Source organism: Myxocyprinus asiaticus, chromosome 2 (assembly GCF_019703515.2).
Source record: "Myxocyprinus asiaticus isolate MX2 ecotype Aquarium Trade chromosome 2, UBuf_Myxa_2, whole genome shotgun sequence".
NCBI classification, from domain to species: Eukaryota; Metazoa; Chordata; class Actinopteri; order Cypriniformes; family Catostomidae; genus Myxocyprinus; species Myxocyprinus asiaticus.
This window is the reverse complement of record NC_059345.1, coordinates 47,164,069-47,185,508: the sequence shown is the minus strand read 5'-3', so window position 1 is coordinate 47,185,508 and position 21,440 is coordinate 47,164,069.

The following is a 21,440-nucleotide window of genomic DNA, read 5'->3' as shown; positions in this document are numbered from 1 at the left end:
TATTTCATTTGGAAACCAAGGTCCTAGAGTCTGGAGGAAGGGTGGAGAAGCTCATAGCCCAAGTTGCTTGAAGTCCAGTGTTAAGTTTCCACAGTCTGTGATGATTTGGGGTGCCATGTCATCTGCTGGTGTTGGTCCATTGTGTTTTTTGAAAACCAAAGTCACTGCACCCGTTTACCAAGAAATTATGGAGCACTTCAGGCTTCCTTCTGCTGACCAGCTTTTTAAAGATGCTGATTTCATTTTCCAGCAGGATTTGGCACCTGCCCACACTGCCAAAAGCACCAAAAGTTGGTTAAATGACCATGGTGTTGGTGTGCTTGACTGGCCAGCAAACTCACCAGACCTGAACCCCATAGAGAATCTATGGGGTATTGTCAAGAGGAAAATGAGAAACAAGAGACCAAAAAATGCAGATGAGCTGAAGGCCACTGTCAAAGAAACCTGGGCTTCCATACCACCTCAGCAGTGCCACAAACTGATCACCTCCATGCCACGCCGAATTGAGGCAGTAATTAAAGCAAAAGGAGCCCCTACCAAGTATTGAGTACATATACAGTAAATGAACATACTTTCCAGAAGGCCAACAATTCACTAAAAATGTTTTTTTTATTGGTCTTATGATATATTCTAATTTTTTGAGATAGTGAATTGGTGGGTTTTTGTTAAATGTGAGCCAAAATCATCACAATTAAAAGAACCAACGACTTAAACTACTTCAGTCTGTGTGCATTGAATTTCTTTAATACACGAGTTTCACAATTTGAGTTGAATTACTGAAATAAATGAACTTTTCCACGACATTCTAATTTATTGAGATGCACCTGTATATATATATACAGTTGTGCTCAAAAGCTTGCATACCCTGGCAGAAATTGTGAAATTTTGGCATTGATTTTGAAAATATGACTGATCATGCAAAAAACTGTCTTTTATTTAAGGATAGTGGTCATATGAAGCCATTTATTATCACATAGTTGTTTGGCTCCTTTTTAAATCATAATGATAACAGAAATCACCCAAATGGCCCTGATCAAAAGTTTACATACCCTTGAATGTTTTGCCTTGTTACAGACACACAAGGTGACACACACAGTTTTAAATGGCAATTAAAGGTTAATTTCCCACACCTGTGGCTTTTTAAATTGCAATTAGTGTCTGTGTATAAATAGTCAATGAGTTTGTTAGCTCTTATGTGGATGCACTGAGCAGGCTAGATACTGAGCCATGGGGAGCAGAAAAGAACTGTCAAAAGACCTGTGTAACAAGGCAATGGAACTTTATAAAGATGGAAAAGGATATAAAAATATATATCCAAAGCCTTGAAAATGCCAGTCAGTGCTGTTCAATCACTTATTAAGAAGTGGAAAATTCTGGGATCTCTTGATACCAAGCCAAGGTCAGGTAGACCAAGAAAGATTTCAGTCACAACTGCCAGAAGAATGTTTCGGGATACAAAGAGAAACCCACAGGTAACCTCAGGAGAAATACAGGCTGCTCTGGAAAAAGACCGTGTGGTTGTTTCAAGGAGCACAATACAACGAAACTTGAACAAAAATGAGCTGCATGGTCAAGTTGCCAGAAAGAAGCCAATGCCACAAAAAAGCTTGGTTACAATATGTCCGACAACACCTTGACACGCCTCACAGCTTCTGGCACACTGTAATTTGGAGTGACGAGAGCAAAATAGAGCTTTATGGTCACAACCATAAGCGCTGTAGGGCCTTGGCCCACTCAAAATGGCAGCAGAGACCGCATGGCCCTTTGTTCTATAATCAAAGGAAATAGATTGAACTCAGTTTCCCAGGATCCTTCACAAATTCACAACTGGATGCGAAGTCCCACCCATGGACCCAGTCTCAAACGCCATTGGTCGAAAGCGGCCTACGACCAATGACGTCATCTTGTCAATAAAACCAGTGGACAGATGTAGTTCGGCCTCTCTGTGCTAAGCTCTGCCTGGCTGTTAAGGGACATCTGTACTGTGCATGTACTGAAGGAGTTTTCCCTCCGTTTTGGACTGAGAACAAAGAGACCACGTTTTTCTAACCTCACCATTTGGCCACGGTAGAGTAAGATTAACTTAGCTTTGTTCAAGTCTTATAGTATACTTATAACAACCGGTTCAGTTTCACTGTAAAGCAACAGTGAATTTATTTTGAAAAAAACGGAAAGGCAACCAGTTTCCCTTCTCCCTCTTTTTCATTCAATGTTGACTACTTTCTGCATTCTTCTCCATCGCTGGATCCGAAGAATAAAGCAGAGACGCGTCTTTTTGCTGATGAGCGTAAGACAAGGGACCATCCAGACCGTTTCTCCAGACCGCTCAGTGCAACAGGAATTCCAACGGACAACCCTACTGAACCCTACTGATTTCCCAAGTAAGGCTTGATATCTGGGCAGATTTAGTTTAGAAACTTAGATTTTTCTTGTGAAACTAAATCATATTTTTGATTCTAAATGCTGATGTTTTGAGTATATTTGTATGTTAAACTCTGCTCGCTGTTTCGAGTTGGGAGATTTGTATTTAGTTTTCTTTTGGGGTTTCGTTTGTTTTGTTGAGTGATCTGAACTATTAATTCAGTCCCGCTGTTGAGCGGTTACCCTTAATTAAATTGCATGCACTTTTCCTCTCTCTCTCGCTCTCACTGATATTCATTGAGTGAGCGGCGCCGCGGTTTATGTTCGACTCAGGCTGGTGAACCAAATTCTCCCACCTGTTTCGTCAGTTCCTTTGTGTGTCCGCTCATTTCCACCCTCACGTGGTATCAGCTCCATTTTCGATCTAACCCTCCATTTTGAACCTGATCCTCCATTTCGATTCCTTTGTTACCGCATCTGGACACACACACACACACACACACACACACACACACACACACACACACACACTAGCAAATAGCTCCACTGTTAGTTTAGGATTTCCTTGATTTATTTTTGGATTATATTCAGATAGTATTGTCTGTGTTCACTACTGCTTGATTATAATAAATCTTGTTATATTATAATAAGTACTCCTGTTTGTTTTTGTTTGAATATTGTGTTGAAGCCAACCTCTGCCACGTCAAGAACTCCCAAGTTACCTCAGAGTCCTGTTATTTTATTGGTGTTAGAAACTAACTGTAACTAGATTACTATTAGATTTGTATAGCAATATTTTGACTAGTTTTTCCCTTTTTGATTATTTTGATTAACAATTAAGATACTCAACCTACAGGGTAGATTTTGTTTTGTGCGACTCAATCAGTAACTTGCTATCATTTTTCTCTTTTCAAAGAGTGGTGCCCCGAGAATAGAATTTAATGAGTTAAATTCTATTTAATTATTATTTAATTGTTATTTAATTATTCCATAATTAATAACAATTAATTATTGATTATTTCTGATAGTAAAACTGATTTAAACAACCAGTAGCACCTACAGCGCTATGTTTGGAGAGGGGTCAACAAGGATTTTGCTAGTGAGCGGCAGTTTTGCGGACAGAAATGGAGAATGGCTAGACTGGTTCGAGCTGACAGAATGGCTACAGCAGGGTTGTATCACCAAATTTTGGGTCCCAGATTGTTTAAATTATACATGTATAAATGTATGAGTTTTTTTTAACATTTCTGAAATGAGAAGAGTGCCAGTTTGCTTTGTCTATCTTGAGACATTTCTGCTCTCAGGTAGCTTTAGAAAGTCTTAACTTGCAAACTGATATTTGCACAGGGTCCAAAATTAACTTAAAATTAGGGTTGGGTATTGTTCCAGATTTCCAGATTCAGTTTTATATTTTGTCAGTTTTTCATCATAGTGGTCACATTTTAGCTTTTGAAACATGGTCAAATATGGTTGAAACTGCATTTATTATTTTGCATACATATATTTGTTACATGTTTATTGTTTACATGCATATATTGTTCTATTTACAATGATTTACATCGATACTCAAAACTAAATCGGTACTGTCTCTTTAAATAGATAACGGCATCTGAGTGCAACTACAGTTGATTTTGTTCCTCACTTATTCTTTTAGTGGCTTAATGTGAGGAATTTTTCACATGTATTCCATGGAGTTCTGAAGAAAAATAACATTTAGGAATCGTAGATAAAAATCTGATTTGCACTAAAGTAAAATATGTTGATACAGTAGATGTATGAGTAGCGGCAGATGTTGACAGTTTGATTTGAATTGTGCACATAACTTTATTAAGTAAGCATCTGATTGTTGTTAACTGTTTAATAAAAACATGTAATGATGCAGTTGCTAATAATGTTACCTACCACCAAATGAATATTTCCCTTTTATTTTCTCACCAAAAGCAATTTTTTCTCGCATGCGGCGTGTGCAAAATGTGTTAATTTTGGACCATGTTTACATGGATATCAAACTAATTTTCACCAAGTAGCTACACTGAGAGGTATGACTCACTTTTCTACTGTAAAAAATTGTCTGCTACCTACTGCTCTTTCTCCGCTCCTTTTTCTTTTAAAATGTCAGATTTTGGATTAATTTATGTAGATACAATAACAAACTGAAGCAATGTACATCATGTAGTGACTGAAGGAAGGAAAATTATTAGGAGAATAATACAGAGGCCCTGCAATCCACACCAGACATTCCTAAAAGCCATAAAACTAAGAGACTGCTGAGTCGCGTGGCACCATGCGTGGTTCGGATGTGTGAACAGCAAGCTCTGTGCACTTTGCTATTTTTAACATTAGTAATGTTATAAACCAGTGAGATTTTATACAATCTGTTCCATAACTGTTCTAGGAAGACAATATGTCAAAGAATTCAAAATCCTCGGGCTCTGGAGACATTAAAAGACACTTACGTGCTCAAGCTTACACCCACCTGGAGGCCTCGAGCCCAGGAGTTGATTTGGTCGGGGAGGTGCGGGAATTGCGGCGTGAAATGTTGAACTTGTCTGCAATGCTGACAAAGGTCATTGCTGACTTGGAGGATCTTGCTGTAATACGTCGATTGATTACTGCCATGGAGATGAAATTCACTGAGGTGGTTACAAGAGTGGGGGATGTCGAGAAACAGATCGATTATCTGGAGTCTTCGGAGAGGGAATTATCTGCTAATCCGCTAGTGGCCAAGGTGGATTTGGAGCGCGTCTGGGAGAAGTTGGAGGACTTGGAGAACCGTAGCTGGCAGAATAACGTCCGAATTGTTGGAATTTCTGAGGCCGAAGAGGATCAAGGTATGGGGAAATTCCTGGACAGGCTCTTTCTGAGTCTGGTTGACATAGCAGGCCATAAGCTGGAAATCGAGCGAGCTCACAGGGTTCCGGCTCGGCGATCCGCTGAGAGAGACAGGCCCCGATCAATTCTGGCCAAATTTCTGAGATCATCCGATAAAGATCTCGTGTTATGCGAGGCAAGAAATAAATAAAGGCTTTTTTGGAAGAACCACAGCATTTTCTTATTCCCAGACTTTGTGAATTCGACAAGAGAGAAACGTGATCAATTCAAGGAATGCAAGAAACTTACATCAAAGGAAGGTCACTTTTACAATGATGTTCCCAGCCAAATCGAGAATAGATGCTAAGGATGGCCGTAAAATATTTACATGTCCCCAGCAAGCAATTTCATTCATAAAGTCAATGGACTGAGTAAGTTATTTTGTGGTACTCACATTGTAGCTGAATGGACCGACTCACTGAACATTCACTTGACAGTCCGAGGAAACCGAGCGCCTATTTGTTTTTTTCCTCCACCTAGCGGCTAGAGTTTGTTTTGTGAAGTAACACTCCTTCAGGACAGTTTTGTGGGTGAATCTGCACGTTCTTTGTGCTTATGCCTCCTATTGGCTGGAGTTTGTTTTGTGGAGTATTTCTTGCAAGTCATTGGAGTGATTAGGTCATTTGTTGCACTCATGTAGCAGCCGAATAGGCCAGCTCACTGAACATTCGTTTGACTGTCCGAGGAAAATTAGTGCCTTTTTTTGTGTGTGTGTGTGCTGGTTCCGCCTGTTGGCTGGAGTTTGTATTGTGGAGTAACATACCTTCGGGACAGATATGTGGATAAATCTACACGTTCTTTGTGTTATTCCACCTATTGGCTGGAGTTTGTTTTAGAGATTATCTTTTGTTGTGTAATTCTGTCTCACAATTTTTATAGAAACACCGGATTTGAGCAATCTGATGGCAAAGTTGTCATGGGGGCTCTCGTAGGCATACATGGACTGTTTGAGTTTAGAGGGATGGACGCTAGTTGGCGCTGTCATTCATAGGGTTAATGCACAAGTTTTTATTTTTTCTGTTTGTTTGGTTTGGATTGGGGTTGATTGTTGCACTAATGTTGGACTGTGGTCTTTATAATTTTGTTTTTGACACACAATCTATTTTTTCTCATATGTCAAAATGTCAAATATTAAGTTAATATTAAATATTATGTTAATATGAGTGGATTGTCTCTCTCCACGTGGAATGTGAATGGGTTGGGGCACCCTATAAAAAGAAGAAAGGTTATTTCTCTTCTTAAACATAAGAAATATGATATAGTGTTTCTTCAAGAAAGCATCTTTCCCCGCAGGAAGCTGAATATTTTAGGAAGATATGGGGTGGAGATATTTTCTTTAGTGCTGGCTCAAGTAAGAGCAGGGGAGTCATTACACTGATAAGTAAGCATCTACAATTCAAATGTCTCAAACAGACTAAAGATAAATTAGGAAGAGTCATTATTGTTTTAACAGAAATTAAGGGGCAAAGTCTTAATTTGGCTAATATTTACACACCTAACGTTGATGATCAGGGCCTTTTTATAGATCTTGAAGGGATGTTGGATGCCACTGGCACCCCTCATGATATAATACTGGAAGGAGACTTTAATCTTTTGATGGACTCAGTCCTTGATCATAGTGAAGCAAAAGTGTGTAAGCCCCTTAGAGCAACATTGATGCTTCATAGGATGTGTACAAATCTTGGTCTTGCAGATATTTGGAGACTTCTGAACCCATCTGGTAGGGACTATACATTCACATATATATATATATATATATATATATATATATATATATATATATATCCAAGTCCCTCATTTCATCTGTTGTTGATTTATCAATTGGAAACATATTAGTCTCAGATCATGCCCTGGTGAGTTTATTGGTGTTGCCACCTATGGAGAAAAAGAAATCATACAGTTGGTGCTTTAATGGATCCCTTTTGCAAAATCCTGAATTCCAACAAATGTTAAAGGCTGAAAATAATGATTATATGGAGACCAACTGGTCCTCAGTATCCTCTGTGGGTGTGGCTTGGGAGGCACTTAAAGTGGATCTTAGGGGTCGGATCATACAGTATGCCTCATTCATCAAAAAATCCAAAGCATGAGAACTCGTGGAGTTGGAAGGGAATATTAAAAGTGCCGAGGCAGAACTGAAGCGCCGAATGTCGTCTGATAGCCTCAGAGAATTGACCCGAATGAAATACAGATATAATACTTTTTTGTCACGGAAGGTGGAGTTTTGGCTATTCAGGGCAAGACAGTCATACTTTGAGTCGGGGGACTAAGCAGGGAAGTTTTTGGCTAGATATATAAAGCAGAGAGAGTCTTTTTCTACCATTCCCTCAGTGAAATCTGCTGGTGGTGAAATATTTACCTCAGCCATTGATATTAATAATGCTTTTAAAGAATTCTATCTTGATCTTTATAATCCCACATCTTCGTCTACCAATGAATATATTAGAAACTTTGTGGAACCATTAGATTTCCCTAAGCTGACGGCTGAGCAAAAAATTATCTTGTTTCTGAAATAACCTTGAAGGAGCTCAATGAGGCAATTATGGCCTTGCCTACAGGCAAGGCTCTGGGGCCAGATGGTTTTGTCGCTGAATTTTTTAGATCTTATGCTACAGAACTGCCTCCACTTTTGTTAGAAGTTTATACAGAATCATTAAAGAATGAAAAGCTTCCGCCAACCATGACACAAGCCCGGATCAGTCTGATTCTTAAAATGGACAAAAATCCAAGTGAGTGTAAGAGTTAACATCCAATTTCCTGATCCAGCTAGATATACAAATATTGACAAAAATTCTGGCTAACCGATTAAATTATGACATCTCTTATACATACAGATCAGGTAGGGTTTATTCGGAGCCACAGCTCTTCTGATACCATTAGGCATTTCATCAATTTCATGTGGCCAGTGGCGAAAGATCAGACTCCAGTCATGGCCATCTCACTTGATGCCGAAAAAGCATTTGATATGGTAGAATGGGATTATCTTTTTAAGATTATGGAAATATACGGGTTCAGATTAATTTACTTTATAGACACCCGGTAGCGGTGGTACAAACAAATTGATTAATTTCAGATTATTTTACTCTGGATAGGGGCAACTGGCAGGGTTGCCCTCTTTCCCCATTATTGTTCTGTCTTGCCCTGGAACCATTAGCAGCCGCTAGAAGAAAGGAGGATGATTTTCCAGGGGTGATGGCAGGTGTGGTGCATAAGCTTCTGCTTTACACAGATGATATTTTATTATTCATATCTGACCCTTCTAGATCTATGCCTTGCCTCCACAGAATGATTAATTCCTTTTCTAAGTTCTCGGGATACAGAGTTAACTGGTCTATATGTTAAGTTAATTTTGACCCTTTAATAAAAAGGTTTTCAGGCGATGTGGGCAGGTGGGCTTCATTACATTTATAGATTATTGAGAAAGTTAATGTTATTAAAATGAATTGTATTCCAAAATTCAACTACCTGCTACACTCACTCCCTATAGATGTCCCCCTCTCTTATTTCAAGCAATCTGATAGCATAGCAAAGTCCTTCATTTGGAATGGGAAACGTCCCAGACTACATTTCAGTAAGCTGCATAGGTCGACTGATAAAGGTGGGCTAGGCCAACCCAAGATTTTGTTTTATTATTATGCGTTCAGTCTCAGATATTTGGCTTATTGGTCACTTCCACCTGAGAGAGCCCCTCTCTCGTTTTGCATTGAACAGGAAGTTCTTGCCTCTATTTCACCATTGCAAAGCCTTTCTATCAAATAACCGGAGAAGTTAAATTACACCCCGTTATCTCGCATTTACACTCAGTATGGTCAAAAGTGTCCAGAGTGTTTAATTCGGACATTTATTTAAATGTTGCCTCGAGTTTATGGCTTAACCCCAAATTGTGTATTAATAAGTCCCCTTTCTGCTGGCCAGAGTAGATTGTGAGAGAGGTTAACACACTCGGTGACGTATATGAGAGCGGAGTGTTGAGATCCTTTAAAAATCTGGTTCTACATTTTGGATTCCCAGATCTCAGTTCTTTAGATATTTACAGCTGCGTCACCTGCTCTGTACTATTGGGAGTAGCATACACCCCCTAAATCGGCAGATACTCTGGGAGTGGTGATTACTACTTTTGGAAAAGGTCATGAGACATCAGTGAATTACTCCCTGCTAATTCAGAGCCTGGGGGACGGAGCTTCAACTTCTCTCAAGAGATTATGGGAGAAAGATTTAAATTTGGTATTGGAGGAGGGCGAGTGGGCTAGGATTCTAAAAAAAGTCAAGTCTAAATCTAGAGACTCAAGGGTGTACCGTATGCAATTCAAGATTTTACATCAATTATATTGGACCCTCTCTAGATTGTATAGGCTTGGTCTTAAAGACACACCTACCTGCTGGCGATGCCAATCAGAGGATGGAGATGTAACCTATGTCTTTTGGGGGCGTGTTAAGATCCAGAAGTTTTGGTTGAAGGTTCAGATTCTGGTGAATGATGTATTGGGTACTCGGCTTTCATTTTGCCCCAGACTCTATATTTTGGGTGATGGGGTGGTCATTGACATTGAGAATAGACACCTAAAGAGTTGGGTCCTAACTAGCGTCATGATTGCCAGACATATTCTTTTAAGGTGTTGAAGGTCAGCTTGAGCGCCTTCATTTCAGGAGCTGTGCTCTGAGATGTGGAGGGTGGCGGCCTTTGAAGAAGGGTCTTTTAGAAGATTCGGAAAATTCAATTGGTTTATGGAGAAATGGGGCAGATACCTGATGTTGCTGGACATGTAATTATTATTATTATTTTTTGATCTTTTTATTTTTGTGTGTGTCTATAATCATGTGTATACACTTATATGTGACCCCAGGGATGTTGTTGGGGGTCAGGGCAGGGTTGGGGATTGGGAGGGGTGGCTGTGGGGTTTAAATGTTGATTCCATATATATATATATATATATATATATATATATATATATATATAATGTTTTGTGTTGCTCTTGTACATATGTTTTGTAGGAATCAATAAAAAAAATTTAATTACAAAAAAAGAATGGTAACTATTCAAGGCTTAACTTGATAATATACCCTGACAATCAGGTTTCTCATAACGTGTAATGCATTAACCATGATGTAAAACCAATTAATTAACCAGTATGTTTTGTAATCAGGTATTTTTAAGTTTTGTTACTTACATGTATAATATTCACGAAAGTATGTCATATTTAGTATGTAAATGCTTGCTTATGTAGAGAATGTTGATGACAAAGAATATCATGTCTCTTGCACCGTTTTAAAGATATAAAAGTTCATGATTAAACATGCACTATTTTGAGCTATTTTTGTCTTATTTGTATGAGTTCATGAATTCATGGTGGCTCATGAATGGAAAGCATAAGGAGTCAATCCTGATATAGTGCCATTGAATCTCTTGGAGTTCACTCTCCTCATTCCTCTGTGCTCTTGCCCTCGTGGCTTGCAGACTCCGTGCCATGTAGAGTCCAAGGAAGGTCTCTCACTCTCTGCTCTACGGTTCACACACATAACAGGAGTCACAAGTTTACCTTCTGGAAGGCCTCGCTTCAAAGCCCCGTCTCATCATCCATTGATGCAACAGGCAACAGACATCCATGATCTAACAGAGGTCCAAGACAATGATGGAACAAACTTTCTACAAAGAGCCAAATAACCAAGCAATGCAAGGAAACGCAATAACGTGCAAGTACATCTCCAGACTTTTGCTGAAAGTCTTGGTCTATTATTTAAATACTTTGGGTAATCCGATTGCAAATTGATTTAGACTCAAAGAAGGATAAATGGTTCTTAAGGCATTGTCTACAGACTCCATAAAGTTAATTTTCTCTGTATTGATCATTTCATTCACATTCAGTCACTTTACCCACCAACCTGTTTCATGTTTGTATGTGTTAGATTAGTTTATGTTTAGGTTATCAATAAAGTGTTTGTATTCAAATATAATTTGACTGTGGTATATTTTGATAAATAATCTTGTCACTTGATTTTAAAAGATCTTGCTTCAACGCTCAGAACCATATCTAAAATACTGGTGATATTATTTTCAATAAGCCATGAGAATAATATCATTCCAATAAGTGAATTAATCATAATTACCATATTAAAGCTAATTCCTTACAATAGAAATTGTGAGCGGATACAACAATCCATTGTATTACAATTTTAATGGTGGAGAATATTCTTCAGACAAATAATCTAATTATTTGTCATTTATCTTTCTTATAATGGTTGTCGAATGCAGCTAATTCCATTATAACTTTCCCTACATGATGGAGGTACGTAGGCACTTTAACCCATACCGTGTACATTTACATTAACCAAATTTCCCTACAATCATGACGTGTACTCTGTTTGGACCTCGTGCTGGCTGATGGACCAGACCACTTTCGCTTTTGATGAGGGGGGTGGGGGTCGCTAACATGGGAGTAGACAAGGCAGATTATAGGGGAAATTTTAACAGGTGGAAAACAGACTCTTGCCAACTTTTATTCCAAACAATAGCATGTTATTACTGTATGTATATAACAAATGATAATATAATGGAATATCAATGTAGCTTTTTTGTGGGACTCCCTCCAGTGAGGGCCCCTGTTCCTCATGTCCATCATTAACCACACTCTGATGCCCCTGGGCTATGGTAACTCAGATAACCACTCTGTCCAATTGCAAAGAGCAGAATAGCATCTCAGAATGCACAACACGTCGAATCTTGAGGCGGATGGGCTACAACAGCAGAAGACCACATCTGGAACCATTATTAGGACCAAAGTGCTCAGTGAGTGTAAATACGTGACTATTAATTTGTATGGAATATATTAGCTTGGAACTGATATGATAGCTAATAGTTTACTGCTGTGATCAGCTAAGATGGGAAGTGTCTGATATTTTTGATGTTGAACAATGTAGTCTACCCAACACTACCCAAAACTTCCTGGCTGACCTGGATAGACTTATCATTGGCAATTCTAGCTGAATGGTAATGTTGTGTTGAATTGTTGGGCTGGCAGATAAGACGTGAAGCCCTGTCTTTGCTAAATTGAGTTTAAGATGGCAGGCCATGATGTCTAAAATGTATGCCAAGATCTGTGCAGCTACAACAGGTGTTGTTGTCTTGTTAATTTCACACAAAAAATCTCTCCTCTTTTCTTTGGAAATTATTTGTCTCTTTGTTCATTATTATTTTATATACAGGTGCATCTCAATAAATTAGAATGTCGTGGAAAAGTTCATTTATTTCAGTAATTCAACTCAAATTGTGAAACTCGTGTATTAAAGAAATTCAATGCACACAGACTGAAGTAGTTTAAGTCGTTGGTTCTTTTAATTGTGATGATTTTGGCTCACATTTAACAAAAACCCACCAATTCACCATCTCAACAAATTAGAATACATCATAAGACCAATAAAAAAAAAATAAAAAAAACATTTTTAGTGAATTGTTGGCCTTCTGGAAAGTATGTTCATTTACTGTATATGTACTCAATACTTGGTAGGGGCTCCTTTTGCTTTAATTACTGCCTCAGTTCGGCGTGGCATGGAGGTGATCAGTTTGTGGCACTGCTGAGGTGGTATGGAAGCCCAGGTTTCTTTGACAGTGGCCTTCAGCTCATCTGCATTTTTTGGTCTCTTGTTTCTCATTTTCCTCTTGACAATACCCCATAGATTCTCTATGGGGTTCAGGTCTGGTGAGTTTGCTGGCCAGTCAAACACACCAACACCATGGTCATTTAACCAACTTTTGGTGCTTTTGGCAGTGTGGGCAGGTGCCAAATCCTGCTGGAAAATGAAATCAGCATCTTTAAAAAGCTGGTCAGCAGAAGGAAGCCTGAAGTGCTCCATAATTTCTTGGTAAACGGGTGCAGTGACTTTGGTTTTCAAAAAACACAATGGACCAACACCAGCAGATGACATGGCACCCCAAATCATCACAGACTGTGGAAACTTAACACTGGACTTCAAGCAACTTGGGCTATGAGCTTCTCCACCCTTCCTCCAGACTCTAGGACCTTGGTTTCCAAATGAAATACAAAACTTGCTCTCATCTGAAAAGAGGACTCTGGACCACTGGGCAACAGTCCAGTTCTTCTTCTCCTTAGCCCAGGTAAGACACCTCTGACATTGTCTGTGGTTCAGGAGTGGCTTGACAAGAGGAATACGACAACTGTAGCCACATTCCTTGACATGTCTGTGTGTGGTGGCTCTTGATGCCTTGACCCCAGCCTCAGTCCATTCCTTGTGAAGTTCACCCAAATTCTCGAATCGATTTTGCTTGACAATCATAAGGCTGCTGTTCTCTCGGTTGGTTGTGCATCTTTTTCTTCCACACTTTTTCCTTCCACTCAACTTTCTGTTAACATGCTTGGATACAGCACTCTGTGAACAGCCAGCTTCTTTGGCAATGAATGTTTGTGGCTTACCCTCCTTGTGAAGGGTGTCAATGATTGTCTTCTGGACAACTGTCAGATCAGCAATCTTCCCCATGATTGTGCAGCCTAGTGAACCAAACTGAGAGACCATTTTGAAGGCTCAGGAAACCTTTGCAGGTGTTTTGAGTTGATTAGCTGATTGGCATGTCACCATATTCTAATTTGTTGAGATAGTGAATTGGTGGGTTTTTGTTAAATGTGAGCCAAAATCATCACAATTAAAAGAACCAAAGACTTAAACTACTTCAGTCTGTGTGCATTGAATTTATTTAATACACGAGTTTCACAATTTGAGTTGAATTACTGAAATAAATGAACTTTTCCACGACATTCTAATTTATTGAGATGCACCTGTAAATAGTTTTTTCAGTATATCATTAATTGTTATTTCCCTCTTATTATGCACAATACAGACCATTTTAAAAGGCATAGTTCTACTGTTATGGGTGAATTAGCACATTAAAGCTCTTCTTCTTTAAAGGTGCATTCAGTATTTTTTTTTTTTTTTCCTCATTTAAAAAGTTTTACTTCTAAACAAATGAACTGTAATTTTGGAACATATGTATAAAATCATGACCACTCATGTGAGATGAAGAGTCATATCAGTAACCTTATAACATCTCTTATTCTACATGGAGCAGGGTGCCTCATGGGGGCAGCCATGTTAGCATCACATGACCAGTTGAATACTGCTCGCTTAATTTCAGTAACTGCCCTATCATTGGACACTTTCATTTATGAACTAAATTAATCCTGGTTTATTCTGCATATTGAATTTCTACAATGGCATTGGTAACAATTAAATTGAATGAATGGAGATAGTGTCCACTTGTTAGAGAAGTGCAGGTATTTGTTAACACCCATATTTTTTGTTAAGCTTATTGTTTTCAGTTTGTTCAAAAATATACTAGCCAGTGTATTTAATGGATTTATTCTTAAGTTAAACTATATAAAATTGTATAGGGCGACTTTGAAGAGGTAAGCACATACTGAGGAAAGGAGTGTAGGAGAGATGCCTTGAAGAAGATGGGAGGGAAAACGGTTAAGGGGGCTGGCAGGATGATTGGAGAGGATAAGTTTGAGAGAACTGACTGCTGATGCTTGTTATCTGGTCTGTGAGGAAAAAGTGGCAAAGTCATCAGCCTTTAGAGAAGAGTACAGAGGACAGAAGTGAATGTCTTGAACCGTTTACAAGTGTCTAAAGTGCTGTTAATCTTGTTGTGATAGTATGATGCAATGGTATTTATTTCATTTCATTTATTTAATCAATTTTATTACACAAAGTATGGCTTTAAAAACTTAGGGTTAGTACACTGTAAAAACGTTCCCCCATTCTACAATTGAAAACATATAACTTTAAGGCAGCAATTAAACCTAATTACAAAGTGGTGCTAAAATTACACCCTTCTTGCACTTTTCTGGCCTCTTTTAATTGACCTACCTATGAAGAAAATTGAGTTTAAATTACGGAAATGAAATAAAAGTATCTACTTGATGTAGATGTTTAATGGTGAAACAATATGGTGAGTTGCTTACCATTTGAAAGTGTTTAATTTCCTGAATAACTATTTCTAATAGCGATGTTCCCTAAGCCGAATACCTTATTCGGAATGGCACGAATAATGACTTCAAAATGAATAATGGATTCATCCGAATAATAGAAAAAAATATTTGTTTGACTGATTATCCAAGAGACACAAGGATAAAGTGACATTTTAAATAAATATATACACAATTACAATGAAACGGTAAAGCCAAAATTTCAATAGTGTAAACCTTATGAATGAAAATGCATACGGTGTGATTTCAGATCGGATAGACGCAGTCTCGACTCAGTTTGCAGTCTCCATTCATTGTGCGTGTCTGGAGCTTGTCAAGTATAATATTAAAGATACAACATCATATACACGTTCCACTTCTTGAAATGTCTATGTTAATATATCACTTGATTCACACGTAATGATTCCCATGTATTCATGTATAGCCTAAACCTGAGTGCAATGTTAAATTCCTGACCTGAAGAGATGATTTCATGGCGGAGCTCATCTATCCGTCTCTTAAAGTGGACCACATTTATATCCACATCAGCGATTAAGGTAATTATTTGGTTAAGACTTTATTCTGAAAAAGGTTAAAATGCTCCATAAAGGTTGAAATGCTCCATAGAGTATTCATCTATTCAGAATATTCCTGCTCATGTAAAACGAATAAATTGAAACATGCTCCGTCTTTTTTCTTCTTCTTCTTCTTTAAACTGTGCTAAATCTGAGAGTGTTAAATGTTCTTGAGCTCTGGAAAGGCAATATACAAATTTAATATCATCATTATTATTATTTAATTTAATAATAGTGTCCTATCGTAAAAAATAAATAAATAAAAAATTCCATAAAGACTTATGGGACTTTCACCTGTTTGTAGGCTATATGAATTTATTTTAATTGCTTTCAGTGTTTTAATTTGCATTTAATATTCACTGCAAAATGTGTGCTTGACATTTCACATTTTGCTTGACACCTGCCTCCAGAGTAATATTATACATGCACAGACATAAACGAAAATACTGTTTCAGCAGATATTAATATCAGAAATACCAGGAGAAACCACAGTAAACATATTCCACAGTTAATGTAGCCTACAAATTCTGCTTCATCTGGTAAGAAAAAAATAATAAAATAATAATTTAATTAAACAATATTTTTAGCCTACAATAATAATAATAATAATAATAATAATAATTTATTATTATTATTATTATTATTATTATTAGGCTATTATTATGAAAAGGCATTTACAAAGCATATTTTATTTATAGAAACTATAAATGTAAGAATAACATTTAGAAATGGGCGTTTCATTTAGTTTTGACACATTTCCGGTTTAATCTGGTTCTATCAGAATACAAAGACAGATACAGATAATTTTGTCATATGAACAAATACAGATAATGGCTTCAATGCACACCCCTAATTTCTAAGTTACATGTAAATCAAGTTCATCTCATTAAAAACTGAAATCCAGAATCATGATTTTCCAAAGCAGACAACACTCCTTCATTCATACTCACTGATATTCGCCACCAGGATTCAGTTCACATCGAATAAATATAAATACTCAAACCACAGAAATCTTACGTTTTGTCTCATTCAACAAATTGCCAAGAGCATGGACAAGATCCCAGACTGTCACACTAGTTCCACTAATTTGTCAGACCATCAGGCTGTAACCACAAAAGTTCCATTTACTCTTGGGTTCAGGTGACCTTGCTTCTCAAGCAGTCTCTAAGCAACCTCTGATCAATACTGTGGCCTCTCACCTTGATCAATAACAATAAAGACTGCTGTGAAATGAGGCAGTAATAAATCCACTAACATGTTTCCTGTTTTATTAAAAGGGGCTGACATATGGTTTTATACTCACAGTGAAAACATGCTGATCGAGCATGAAATAACAAAATAAATAAAACAAATACATTACAGCAGACATAACCCATTTGTTCACATGTTTACTATATTATATACAGTATTTTATTTTTATGACAATAAATAAAACATTTAAATAAAATAAATAAAAAAAAAATACTCCTCTACACTCTGCCCCCCTCTGCTGGCTGTGCAGTGTCACATGCAAAAATAACTCACTCCAGGGCGCACTGCAGGGGAATTTAGACCCTACTCATGAAAAGGTCAATGCTGCCAGATCTCAAAACCATCAAATGGATGTGCCTTTTCTTCTTCAGAAATTAATGTTAAAGTGCTTATTTAGCAAACAAATCCATGAAGGTTCTGTTCAGCTCAAATGAATGCTTTTTTTTTTTTTTTTTTTTTTTTTAAAAGGAAATATTGTCATATGGCTTTTGATGTACTTTTTTTTCTTATGGATCCCATCAGATTATAAATTAACCTCAATAACCTCTGTTCAGTTGATTTAATTACAAATCATCAGACAACACTACAATATTCTTAGCAAAAGTAGTTTTGCTGAGATGCTACCCAATCTGCACTTAAACCTATAAAAGGACTATGATAGTACACTTATTTTTAGGGAGAAAAACCTGAAGAATAAGGCAACTGTACATCTACTACATTGGTACACATGCCACATATCTTTGGAAAGCTAAGATTCTTGTGATTCTATCGATGTAAACCATTTCAAGATACAATCACAACAGCAGGTACAATCAACGTTTTTGTCAGACCACCAAAATATAAACAAACAATAACAAAATTGAGGCAACTCACATATGAAGCCTCATAGTAGTCCACTGATCCACAACATCCCGACAGTAACGGTCTTGTTACATTGGCAAAGGTCCAAACGATCCTATCAAGTGAAATATTTAGTGCAAAACACATTATTACATCAAATAAATATACATGGACTCTTGTTGCATCATTTCAAAGTACCCAGCAGATGTGCCTAATCTTTCATGTATTCTCTGTCATAACTTCAGTTCACATGTAAACATTTCTGACATCTTGGTATCAAAATGGCTGCTGCACCATGACCTTTCAATTGACACCTCATTTGATCTAATAGGAGCTTCCATGTCCTGTCCATAGTCTTCAATAGCCAATGAGAGTCCGCATCAAAAGGAAGTGCCTGCCCCTTTTTCTTGGTGTAAAGATTGAGCCAATTGCAACCAATTCTGTGGATGACTGGCACATCGTAAAGCCAATGAAATTCTGAAAACAATGATATGCCTTTAGTAGGAAGTTTCAAAGCTACAACTAAAGAAGTCTGTGCGTAAAGCTGGATAACCATTGCCAAGTGTTTTGTACGTCCGTGTGCAAAAGGTGAAAAGTATAGTTTTGTGACTGTTGACGCTTCTGGAAGGTGTATTATGGCGAAACAGATGAGGAAAACAAACTATTCGCTCCAAGATGTGATAAAAGAATGTACTCGGGGTGAAAGCGACAAGTCTGGGGATGAAGTTTCAGAAGTAAATAGTGATGAATCATATATTGACTCCAAGGCAGAGGCAATGTTTCTGGAGAGAGGAGACATTACTCTCAACAAGTTTTCATTTTCTTATATTATTTAACATATTTTACTGTATATTCAGCATAAATAAGCTTTAGTTTGAATTATGAGTACACATTTTGTAGATTACCTTTTGTCGTGTGTTTCCCCAGTGAGTCTGTTGAACTGTTTGCGGGAGGTGTTTGTATTTGTTTGTGCGTGTGTGAAGTTTTATTACCCCTTTGTTTCACTGTTTGTTTCAGATTCATATAGCTCTATTGGCATGGTATAAAGATTTTTTACATTGCCAAAGCAAACATTATTTACAGTAAATATACATACATGCATACATATTTCCACACACGAAAAGAAAACCTATATATATATAAGTTGAATATAAGAATATAAGTTGTGTTTGTGTGTGCGTGTGTCTTGAGGTGTTACTGCTGACCTGTGGGGGAGGTGTGTGTGACTTTGTTTCGTTGTGTGAACTGCTGAGATGTGAGGCAGTGAGCTGTAAAAAGGGTCAAAGGTGCAGATCAGCACTGGGCATTGAAGGACATCCCAGTTCCACCAGCGGTAAAGGAGAACAACCAGTATGTACTATATATTCAACTATGTTTTATGCTCTTTGAAATGTAATAATATGTGTGGTTGATATATTTATGTTTTGGTATATTTTTCTCAATGTTGTTTTCTTTCTGTCCATCCAGGTGCATGGGTGGAGTGGACCTTTCTGACGCCCTGATAGGGTACTATAAAGTCATCCACAAGACCCAGAAGTGGTACAAGATGTTCTTTTATCATTTCATGGACATGGCAATTGTGAACAGCTTCATCCTCCACAAAGACATTGCAAAAGGTAAAGGAGAGGTACCTATGCACCAGAAGGCATTCAGAGAGACCCTTGCTGAGGAGCTGGCAGAGTTGGGGTCTCACTCCACAGCCAGACCCATATCTCCTGCTCCACACAGAGCACATCACAGGTCAGTGCATATCAGTGGACTCTGCACTGCTGGTCGACTGAAGTGCAGGCAGTGCCATGCAAAGACACCCAGTGAAGTGCTCCTCCTATGATGTGCCTTTGTGCTTTGTCCCCAAACGTGACTGCTACAATGACTGGCATGTTGCCAAAAACCTGTAAAAGGTATAATTGTATGTAAATATGTTGTGTAAAAAAGTATGTAAATAGTCTGGTGTGTATTTCTTATATAAATTGCTTTTCCACCATAGCACTTGTTTTGACTCTTATATGCACAAAGTGTAGTTTCAAGAAGGGAAAAAAGCACTCTAATGTGTTTATGCTTCAGTTACTCTGTGTCATCAATACTAATAGTGGATCTGGATATGGGATATGATAGCTCTAAGTGTCACCTTTCATTAGAGCCCAAAATTATGACTGTACGTTAAAGCGTTCCAAAGTAGTAGCCTTTTAATACTAGGTATGTGGCCATGGTTACCAAGGGTCATTTGGAGTATCCAAAACACCTGGACATACCCTTACAAAAACATGTGGTCCCATTCTGTTTTTCAGCTAATAGCTACCAGTTATAGTGATCTGCAGGCATCTGTATGCAAAAAACAAATTCAGGCCAAAAAAAAAAAAACCTTCTATTTCAGTGTGTTCAAACCTCTATTACTCAAAACCAGTAGCACTTACAGTGATTCTGACTGCTGGGGAAAAATCTTCAGAGTGTCACCTTTCAAAAGAGACCAAAACCATGCATGTACTCCAAAGTGTTCAAGAACAGCTTTAAATTTACTTTGGGTATGCCTTGAATAGGCATTTTAGGCAATTTTTTTTCAGGATTGGGAAGAGGAATAAATGTTTTTTGAGAGATATCAGATAACACTGATTCGGAGCCCTCATCAAAATGATCAAATCATTCAGAACGAACTTTGCCAGAATACCATTTTGCATGAACTTTTCAGATCTAGTTTTATTGATGTTGATTGATAATTTAAAACTATCTTGTAAGCGCCCATTTGATCTGTCCTCAGGAAAACACTCTAAAAAAGGAATAACGTAACACTTCATTAAAAACGGTATATGAAACAGTGTGAGTTGCACCATGTGGCATTCGCTTTGTCAGGGAGTTTTGCTTGCAGCTCAAAATTCGGCAAACTGGGAACAAGCATGCAATATTTATAGAAGGAACATTTTTGCATTCTCTTAAGAGTCAATGACTCTATGTGGCTCTAAAAGCATACTTGTTTACTGTCATTTTCTCCATAATATTCTATTAAAAGAGGAGATGTGGTGTGTTGTAAATAATTCTAAAATAATAATCAGACAAAGAGTATTAAGTTGACAATGTGTCATGTTCATTTTGGAAAATCAGCCAACCAGCATTATTTTACTTTATTTGAAAACATTTTATTTCATTTTATATTACTTTTATTTTATTAATCTCTCATTTTTCGCTGGCCGTTCCCTCTGTGTTCTCCAGTTGGTCATTGGATAGCTTTTGGTTCAAATATTTGGAGTCATTAATCTAACACAAGTAAATGAATAAATATGGAAGAGCTGCATGTCACCACTTTTTACTGGAGCAGGCTATGCAATAAAAGTTGCACTATTATAAATGCATGAATTAGGGGTCATGGAGCTTATCTGAGCAGGTGTCTCCTATGCAAGTGGAGCCTGTAGCAAGATGAATCACTGTGACAAAGTCACCTTTCCCCATTGCACCCGACCCAAAAGTGGGGCAAGAGGAGGGGGAAGGGGGATGCTAAATGGTTAAATGATTCCAAACTTTATTTTCACCTGTGTGTGTAACCAACCTGGTCTCTTGCCACAGCCAGGGCCCAAAA